This window comes from Apus apus, chromosome 1, assembly GCF_020740795.1.
Source record: "Apus apus isolate bApuApu2 chromosome 1, bApuApu2.pri.cur, whole genome shotgun sequence".
In the NCBI taxonomy this organism is placed as follows: domain Eukaryota; kingdom Metazoa; phylum Chordata; class Aves; order Apodiformes; family Apodidae; genus Apus; species Apus apus.
Window position 1 is genome coordinate 111865642 of NC_067282.1, and position 10216 is coordinate 111875857.

The window sequence follows — 10216 nt, forward strand, 5'->3', positions numbered from 1 at the left end:
CAGCTGGCTCTGGGTGAAGCCTTCACCTCAGCAGACCTTGAGTAAATTACCTTCCCCTTTTGCCCTGGGACCACAAACACCACCCCAGGCCTCTCTGTTGCCCCGCTGGCTGGCAGTCTGGCAGGCAGCAGAGGAAGGGAGAGCTGGCAAGCTCAGCCAGTGCCTGGGGAGGGTTGCTCTTTCCAGATGATAGATGCTGGGAGCTACGGCCGTGGCTGTGGACACTTTGTGTCTCTGCCAATAGCTGCTTAACACAACCATGAGCTCTTGTGCGAGTTCGGCACCAGGGGATTTAAACAATAGGCAAAGTCCTTCATGACCTCATCTAAATTTAACCTGAGGAAAGCTGGCTTTGGTCTGCACAAGCACCTACAGATTCAGATGTTTATTTTGGTGATTAGTTTTTTTAAACAGCTGGGCTTGTCTTCTCTAGATATGAGTTTTTCTTAAGATATTCTGCATTTAATTATCAGCTGGGATGGAAAGCCTGCAAGCACAGCTGTTGTTGCAACATTTCAGTGCTTTGACTTTCAGGCCCAGATGGAATGAACTGTGCAAAAATGAGAAATCAAGAGTAAAGCAAACTTTCTCAAACTTTCAAAACAACTCGATGTCAGAGACAGGCTGGGATGGATTAAGGGTGCACACAGACCAGCTGAGCCACTGCGGTGGTGAGTCACGGCGCTACACTGATGTAACACCGTGCTGCAGTGCTCTGCCTCTGCAGAGACACTGAGTAAAAGGGCTCCTCAGCAAGGGATGCTCAGCCCTGGCCTGCCATAAATCTCTCTGCAGGGCTGGGGGAGGATTTGGCTCTGCCCCTGTTTGGTCAAAATGCCTTAATCCTTTTCAAGGCTGGAGCCCATTGCAGATAATGATGTTATTTGCAAAAGCAGGCATTTGGCTATTGAGTGGAGAAGTGGGGACAGCATAGATTCCTCAGCTCAATTGCCTAAGTGATGCCATGGCCATCACTGCAAACAGGCATGTACACACAGGTGTGTGTTTCCTCCTGTCTCCACAGTGCCCAACAGGTTGGATCCTCTCTAATCAGGTGACTTAAAAATACAAGTGTGTGCTCAGATACAACTTCGTCTTTAGTTTGCTGCTGAAACACTGTTTTGTGACATTAGAATGTTTAAAATTTTGTTTGGAGGAAAAGAGCTAAATTGGAACAAGCTGCCCAGGGGGGTCTCCATCCCTTGGAGACATTCAAAACCCACCTAGGTGTGTTCCTGTGTAGTCTGCTCTAGGGGAGTCTACTCCAGCAGGGGAGTTGGACTAGATCTCCAGAGGCCCCTTCCAACCTCTACCATTCTGTGATTCTATGATTCTGGGAAAATAGGATTCTTGCCTCACAGGCTTCCTCATTTGCTTACCCTTGATGTTACCTTTCAAAAATGAGAAGTTTGTCTGTGAACTTGGGTGCTCCAAGGGCGCAGTCAGGGTCCCTCCGGCTGGCTGGGTTGTCCTGTGCACTCAGCATGGCAGAAGCCACCTGTACAGTGAAGAGGGATCTGCCTGTGTTCACAGCCCAGACCAGCAGCTTTTGTCTCATGTGCAAAGCTCATAGGAAGGGTTTGGGTTTTCCACTTTTATGCTCATCCCTTCATCATCCCTGGCCACTGGGTCACTGTCCCAGCCAGCCATTGAGGTCCAGCTGGAGGTTCCAATGCCACCAGGTCTGGATTTGCATGCCAGTGGGGAGGATGATGTTGAGGATGGTTTTGGTGTGATCCCTGACCTGCGGTGACTTGGTTCCACACATTCCCAGTCTATGTTAGTATTTCAAGATCTGGGGGTTCCCCTTTCCCACTTCCTCCTTAGGGTGCCTGCCTGGTCCCACACTGGGGCAAGACCAGTCTCTCCAGCAGGACACGCATCATCCCTTTGGTGGAGGGAAGTGCTCAGGATCAAGGCAGAGAGGCCAATGTTGGGCCTCACTTCCCCTCATGCCAAAGAGTTAAAAACCAGGCATCTATTTAATGTCTCCACTTCTGGCAGTCCTGCTGCCCACATGCCCATCACCCTCGTTTCCCACCTCTACTGCCCAGCTGCCAGCAAAAATGGCTTCACAGGAAGCCAAAGGAAGGAATCAGTTTGGGTTAAAAAGGCCCATTTTGGGCCAAGTTGGTGTTAACCCATTCCTCATCCTTGATCCTGGTGGCAGCAGGGCTCACAGGGCATTGCCAAGGCAAGAAGGGCAACACTGCCACAAGGCAGTTTAAGGCCCAAGTTTGAGCAGGGCCATGATGAGGTGCCCAGAACCCTCCAGTGCTCACCAGCATGGTGACACTGCAGGAGCTGCCTCCAGAAGAGACCTTCTGTCCCTGGTTAATGCAGAGGGAGCCCAGACGACTAACTGACACCACAGGTTTAACTTTTACCCAGGTGGAATTAAGCAAGATTAACCCCACCTCTGACGGCTTCCCAAGGCCAGAGAACAGGCTGCAGTAGAGAAGGATTTGAATCCAGATTTCCTTGGCTCGTGCCCCAACACCCGGGCAATCTTTCATCTCTGGGAGCAAGCATCTGAGAGCCAGACTCTTGTCTGCAGTGTCAGTGGCAAATAATCGCAGTAAAGACAGTCTCAAGCACTTTTCCCCCTTAGAATTAATCAGATTATTTCCTCAGGATAATATTTTATTAATGCAACTGTGACCCTTTCCATTTATACCTTTATTTACGAGATGCTGCCTGTCACCGACTTACAGTGCCATGCATTGTGCAGGATGATGGCTGGTGAGGTTCATCACCTGCCCCCAGTCAGCTGCAGCAGTAGAGGTTTTCCAGTTGTCTTCACTCTAATGTTGAGTAAAGCCCAGGCCTCCCCATTTCCTTGTCAGCTGCTTACTAAGAAGGGGAAGGGTGTCCTGGATCCCTTTGGGGAGCCAAAGAATCCAGTCCAGAAGCTTAAAGGAACGGATTTCTAGGAATGCAGGATTTCAGACAGCTTTGTGGAGCTCTCCTTGTTGCAAGAAATTAATCTGTTTGGCTGGCTCATCCCATATTAGCTTCCTGATTCATCCTCCAGACTCTTGAGCCAGGGCTGTCCATACTTCATTAGTTCACTGAGCCCTGTTGCACCTGTCACGTATATGTTATTAGGTCACTGCTGATTAAATAATTCAGTCCCTCTGAAATGACAGTCCTCAAAAAAGTGGGTTATGTGCTGAGGCCAATCCTGTTTGCCTCAAGGAAGGCTGGTGGTACTGGCCAACATTCTTGGGTTGAGAGACACTTTTGATGGAGAAGAAAGGGTTGCAGTAATAGGCTGGCTTTGTCAGAAATGTAGGCTGTGATTTCTCTGTCCCCAGAATGATGTCAGAACAAAAGATCACTGTTCTGCCTCTCCAGGGCACAGAAACAAGGATTGCATTTCATGCATTTCCCCCACAGAAATACTGAGTAAATAATAATGATAAGCTGCTGCCTAAACAGGAAGTATATGCAGGCTACAATACATAAGCAAAATACAGCAAGGAGTGTCTTCTAATTTATTTTATAAAGCTGGATATGGTGGTTAATAGAGAAGTGATGTTCCCATTTCTAATGGGACAATATTGACCTTGTGCTGATCACAGAATCACAGAATGGTTGAGGTTAGAAGTGACCTTTGGAGGTCATTTGGTCCAACCCTTCTGCTCAGACTGGGCCACCTATGGCTGGCTGTTCAAGATCATTACTCAAGCAACTTCTGAATATCACCAAGGGTGAAGATTCCACAACCTCCCTGAGCAACCTATGCCAGGGCTCAGTCACCCTCACAATAAAGAGGAGTTTCCTGATGTTCAGAGGGAACCTCTTGTTTTTCAGTTTGTGCCCATTGCCTCTGGTCCTGCCACTGGGCACCTGATAGTTTCAAACACTCCGGCAGTGTTCTGTGAGAAGGTAAGCCTTGGTGCTAGAGGAAGATGCAGCTCATGTACATTTTCTTCTTTATGGACATCACAACTGATGAACCTTCTGCCAGTGGAAAGAGGTTTAGAAGACAAGCTGGAAACACTCTTATTTGTAACAACAGGAACTCCACATCCAGGCATGTCACTCTGGCAGCTTTCATGCTCCATGCTTGATACCAGAGACACAACAGGTTTGAGTAAAATATTACCCATTTTGACATTTCAGATATTTTGATTTAGAATAAATAAAAACTGTGCAAAATAACGATGTATACGCTGAAAGTTTTTTTTATATGTTTTGGACAATGAAAAGGATAATATCAAAGCTGTTGGAGGGTGATTATTTTTTTGTATATGTCTATTACGTACACCTTAGATGCAATTCTTCATGATGGCAGCAATGCTGTTAAATGTGTACCAACAGCTGAACACTGCTGCCTCTTTGCTCTCTCTGAGTATTGACTGTCTTTCTTAAAGCTGTAGCTGCTGGAAGCAAGGGATAAAAAAAAAAATGTAAGCTTAGTTTTAATACTGAAAAATCTATGGTCAAGCATTAAAATGGCTCCCTGAATAAAGATTCAGGAGCCAGAAGTCACATTAAACAAACTTCCCATTTCATTTTTACTTCTTGCTGGTTTTAAGCCCACCTTGAGATTGTGAAAGCTGGATTCATAAATTTAAACCACTGGGCCTTGTAACACCTTGGCCAACATGACACAGGGAAAGTGAAAATCAAACACTTTTAGATAAAGTTGTTTTTCCTACTGATTTGTTAAGTCCCTAAAGAACATCTAAAATTTAATTTATTTTTACTACTTATTATGTGTATTTACTTTTGTATTTCACCCAACTTGGACAATTAAAACAGACCAGTCTTTCTGAGTACTGCAGCTACTGTGACCTTCAGAATTCTTGCTTTAAACCTTCAGTACCTGCCTACAGCAAACTTGCACACACAGCAAGCAAATTCATGGCCCCCTATATGTCACCCACTTCCCATTGTATTAAATGATGCACAATGAACTAATGCCAAAAAAACCCCAAGCTACTAAAACATACTTCTAGGTTGAGGATTAACATAAATAACTTGTGCCCTTCTAACAGATGAGAGGATTATATGGTCTCCTATTGTGTAGGCAGTAAATAATCAACCTGATTTTCTTCTAGACAAAAGCTACATTTGCGGCTTGAATTATTACCTCTTCCCTAATGATCAAAGACAGCTGCATAAGGCAAAATGTGCAGTGATGTCTGAGCACAAAAATGAGAGCAACTCTCAAATGGCTTTGCAAGATTCAAAGAGGAGCAATAAATGCAGTTATTTAAGGGGAATAGAATTTGAGATATTTATTAATAAATAAGGCTCTGGGGGGACCTCATAGCAGCCTTCCAGTATCTGAAGAGGGCTACTGGAAAGCTGGGGAGGGATTTTTTTCAAGGGTTTGTAGTGAGAGGACAAGGAGTAATGGATCAAAACTGGCAGAGGGAAGATTTAGGTTAGACATTAGGAGGAAATAATTTAGTATGAAGGTAGTTTAGTGATACCCTGAAATAGTTTGCCCAGGGAAGTTGTGGAAGCCCTGTCCCTGGAAGTGCTTAATGATTCTAATTCTGTTAGAACTAATTTTGATATCTTATTCCTCTCCTGCCTCTGATCCTGCATCTTCTTCTTGAGACTAAATAGATTAGACTGCTAATGAGACACCTCAGGTTGTAAAATTACCTGCAAAATTGTCCTTCTCCCTGGGAGTTTCCCAAGCCCAGTCTCAGAGTCACTATTACCACAAGCCACACAACAACTCCTGAGGTTGGGATTTGCATTTTCAGGAGGTGCTGACAGCGATGCCATTATCTGAGGGAGAAGAAATCAAAGCGCACAAGGTCAGAGGACAATTGTTATCTTTCTGAAGATAAATCTTTTTTTAGCACTGCTTTTCAGGGAGATATAGGCTCTCAAGTCAGCTAAGGCCTGAGGTTTCTTTTCCATCTCGTGCTGAAATTTCTCCACACAGCTCTCTGAGAAATGCAGAGTTATAGTATAGAGTACTATATAGTACTATAGTATAGAGTACTATACTATAGTACTATACCTGCTATGGTGAGGGGCAGGGCAGCTCACACACGCTTCTGATGGTTTTTAAAAAACTTTACTTAACAATTATACCTCGGGTTCGATGCAAGCATCAAGAATAGAGAGAGACAGAGATTCACACCTTCTGTTACTCATTTGTACAGTGTTATTTAAAAAAATTCTATGCTCTGTGATGATCTCACCCTTCCAGATTGCCAGCTGATGTTTGCAGGGCTTCCAGATAGACGAAAAAGTTTTAAAAAAACCCATACAAGCTCCTGGCTGTCATGATACTGTATTTTACAGAGTCACTGCTTTAGAAATGAGGTTCCAACAAACTGGCCTCAGTTTTGGCTACCCTATTTCAAAAAAGCAATAAAGGAAGGAGAAAAGTCCCACAGAGACACAGCAAAACCAACTTATGACAAAGAAATGTCTGGAAAAAGACAGGCTGAACAGATGGGAGTTCCTCTGTCTACACCAGAGAAAAATAACACAGGAAATTATTTTTAAAAATACACATCAAATAATGAATGGCAAATGGAAAAGTAAAGCAGAAACAGCTTTAAATAAGTTTGCATAGAGGTTATACTGCTGAGTGTGTATTACAGGTATTCCTCTGTCTTGATTTATAGAAGAGAGAAATTGCTGTGGTCAAAAGTGAAGCCGTTGCTGGCCTTGAGCAGACTGCTGCATGCTAAGGGTTCCAGAGATGCCAGAAGAAACAGCAGCATGTCAGCCAAGGCAGTGGTCATGCAGAGTCTATTTACTGAACGCTTCTTGACAACTTTGGGGTTCTTCCCTTTTCCTCCAATGCTTTTTGGCACTGCCCAATGGCAGAGCAACATCCAGGATGCAATGGGCCAACCTCAAGCAACAACTCCGTGTGTTCTGCATTAGTCTTGCTATTAGTCTCAAATATTATTTCTGTAACTTTGCCCAAACTCTGTCAAGCACCCTCAAATTTCTGTGCTCAGAGTTTGAGCCAAGTGCAGGTTTCCACAGACTGTGTCGATACCCACCTTGCAAAGCTGCAAGTCCACGAGACAATCTCCACCCAGCCAGTAGGTCATGAAGGGGCCCCTGTGCTTCATCACCTGCAGCCAAAGCCACCTCTAGAATCAGCCAAACCAGAGCAGTTGTAAATCCAACTGTACATTTGTACAGGAGAGCAAAAGCATGCAGAGTCTCACAAGCTATGGACTGAAAGCAGGGCTGGCTGGTAAGCACCTGCAATCTGCTCAGGCTTTCCAGCTTGTGCAAAACCTAGCAATTCCAGGGTGACAGACAAATCTAGAAGACAGGACAACGAATCAAACTAGCAGGTAAAGTAGTATGGCTGAGCATTCAACTCGTTAAAATATGCATTAAACTAAGTTAGCTCCATAAGGTAGGGGAAATCAAACTGCACTTTTCTTCCTCAAATTAGAGCTTACCCATGGTGGTGAAACAGAGCAGTAGGAAGACACTGCTGGCCTGCCTTACCCCCTGCAGTCCAGCACTAGCCCTTCAGCCTGCCACATCTGCCACAAACACCCATCTCTTGTCTACTCTCACTTTGACACAGCTCCATGTGCACTTAATGGGCAGCTCTAACTGGAGCTCAAACCACCTGCAGCTGCAGTTTGAAAAGCTGTAAGAATTAATGTATGGGCCTAAAACTATCTCACTGTTTGCACTAATGTAGGTGATTGGAGTCAATAGGTTGGGGTGAAACATGAAGGGCATTTCCCAATCAGAGCTCCCTAAAAGTCCTGGGATGCCTGAGGCTAAGTCGGGGCTGAGGATTTTTGCAGTAACAAATTCAGAAAGCACAGCCCTGAAGAGGAACCTCCCGAATAACTCAATCACCAGCTATCTGGAGGGGAATCAAAGCATTCTTCCATGTGATATGTTACTAAGCACTGGCAACAAACTTTTTTTCCTGAGGTTTCTTGTAACCCCAGGAGACATTTTGGCCGATGGTTTCATGTGGCTGATGAGTCTGGCAGCATGGGTTTCTCTGGTATCCAAGCTGATACCCCCAAAAGGGAGTTGCTTTTTGCTAGGCAGGGAACGGTGCCTCCCAGCACAAACCCCTGGCCTCCCCCTGAAGGCTAATCACTTTTGGAAGTGCACAGCTCCATCACCCAAGGTGATTACTCTGAAGGGAAATTGCTGTAAGAACTCATTAAAGAAACAGGAAGCTTCATTCTCACTGGGTATATGGTGTCCTTTAGGAACAGCATGCGGCCAGGAAACAGGATCCAGGTGAGATCATGTGCTGGTTTTCCCTCAGATAAGAGTGAAAAGTGTAGTAAACAATGCACCCTCTGTATTGGTCTGCTGAACACCGGTGCTGCTGGCTTCACGCACCCTAAACCTGTGATGGACAGCATGAAACACTGAATTCTTTACGTGACCTTGGAAGGGAATAGCTCATGTATCAAGTAGCAGTCCTACATCCAAGCCTCCTGATAGTGAGGTGTCCAGCACGCCTCCTTAAGCATGTTATTCTGTTGTGTGGGGATGGAGATGTTGTGACTTCCCCGCGGCTTCAGAAGCATGATTACTTTTTCCCAGCTATATTTTCCCTTTGTAGGGTCCCACCAGAGCTCACATACTACTGCTTTCCCCACTTTCCTCCTTGCTGGGTGCTGCAATGCCATTTATTGTCATGGAGCTGGACATACTGTCACTGCTCCGCTAACACTCAACTTCACAGGGTGAGGAGGTCCTGGTGGAGGGCCCGGGGCAGAGAGACATTACCTGTTCATTTGCCAGCTGTTAAATTCATGTTTCATTGAAGACCACAACACAGTGGTAAGTAAGGCCCCTACAAGAATCAAGGATAGAAAGTAAAAAAAAAAAAAAAAAAAAAAAAAAAAAGGTGTTTCTTGTGGGAGTAGCCTAAGGAAAAAATTCCCCTCTTCCTCCCTCCCTCCCTCTCTTCCACAAAAACCAGACTAGGTGCAATATATAGCCCTGGTCTTGTGTAGCCCATCACATTTCTGATGCATAAAGCATCCTCAAAACATCCTTAGGTGAGATATTCTTCCTAGCTCATGCTATTTAAGTTAGCAATCGATAAACACAAACCAATTCAGGATTTAACTGGGAATACCAATTTGACATTTAACACAGGGACTGCTGGGATGACACAGCTAATGCCACTGCCTTTAGACATGTGCCCAAAGGTGTGGACGCTGGTGGAATATTGGGGACTTGAGAGTCTGCTGCAAGCTGATCTCACGTACCTGATGTTTCCTGCTCCAAAGTGCATTTGTTTCAGGACATGCAGTGCTTGGGGAGCTGGCAGGGGAGTTATGAGAGTGATGAGTTATGAGTGATGAGGGAGTGATGAGATCACCAGATAGAAGAGCTCTGACCCTGCTATGGGCTACTGCTACCCAGGGATTTTGTTTGTTCATTAGTTTTCCTTTATTCTGCTTTGCCCCTGAAGCCATGTAAGCACCCCATCTGAGCAGGCAGGCTTGTGAAGTGGCACTACCTTAAAAACAGCAGAAGGATACTAGAACTTTTGAAGCTTCTTCCATTTTTAATTTTTTTTTCGCTTGGAACTATTTTGCTAGAGCAGCAAGATGCATCTATTATTTTTTAAGGAAAACTATTTGAAACTTGAATTTAAATACAGAGAGCCAATCTGGAGTTGCTCGAAGGCACCCCAGAGTACTATCTAATTGTAAAAACTAAGAATGGAAGAGCCATCTAAATCCATCGCGCTGCCGATGCCGAATAGTTCCCTACAGGATATTTACAAGTTTTTAGCGCCTTGGCCTTATGCCTCACATGCACCAGAGACATACTTTTAGGTCAATAAAACATCCCTTGTCATAGCTTAATGCTGTAAGAATTAATTTATCACTAATTATTTCCACTTTTAAAGCCCTGCTCTTTGGATAGCTGTGACATAATTCTTAAAAATTGTGCTAGTTAAAGAGCAGCAGTACACCTATCCCCTCCAGCTCCCCGACTGTGAAGGCCAGCTCTTCAGATGTTTTCCTTTCCTGAGTTTCACTTCAGCTCTCACAGCTGATGAGGGGCCAAACCCTCTGACCTCCAGAGTGCTGGGGGGAATGGCTGAAGTCCTCTCGCTGTTCGCCCTGCTTGGGCACTCTCTGACCAAGGGTCTGCTGGAGGCTTGGCAGGGCCTCTCCTTCGTGGAGGTGTTGCCCAGGTTAGAAAAGGGTGCACCTCTTCAGGCTTAATCACGGAGCTCACTCCGAACTCTTGACAAAGTGGG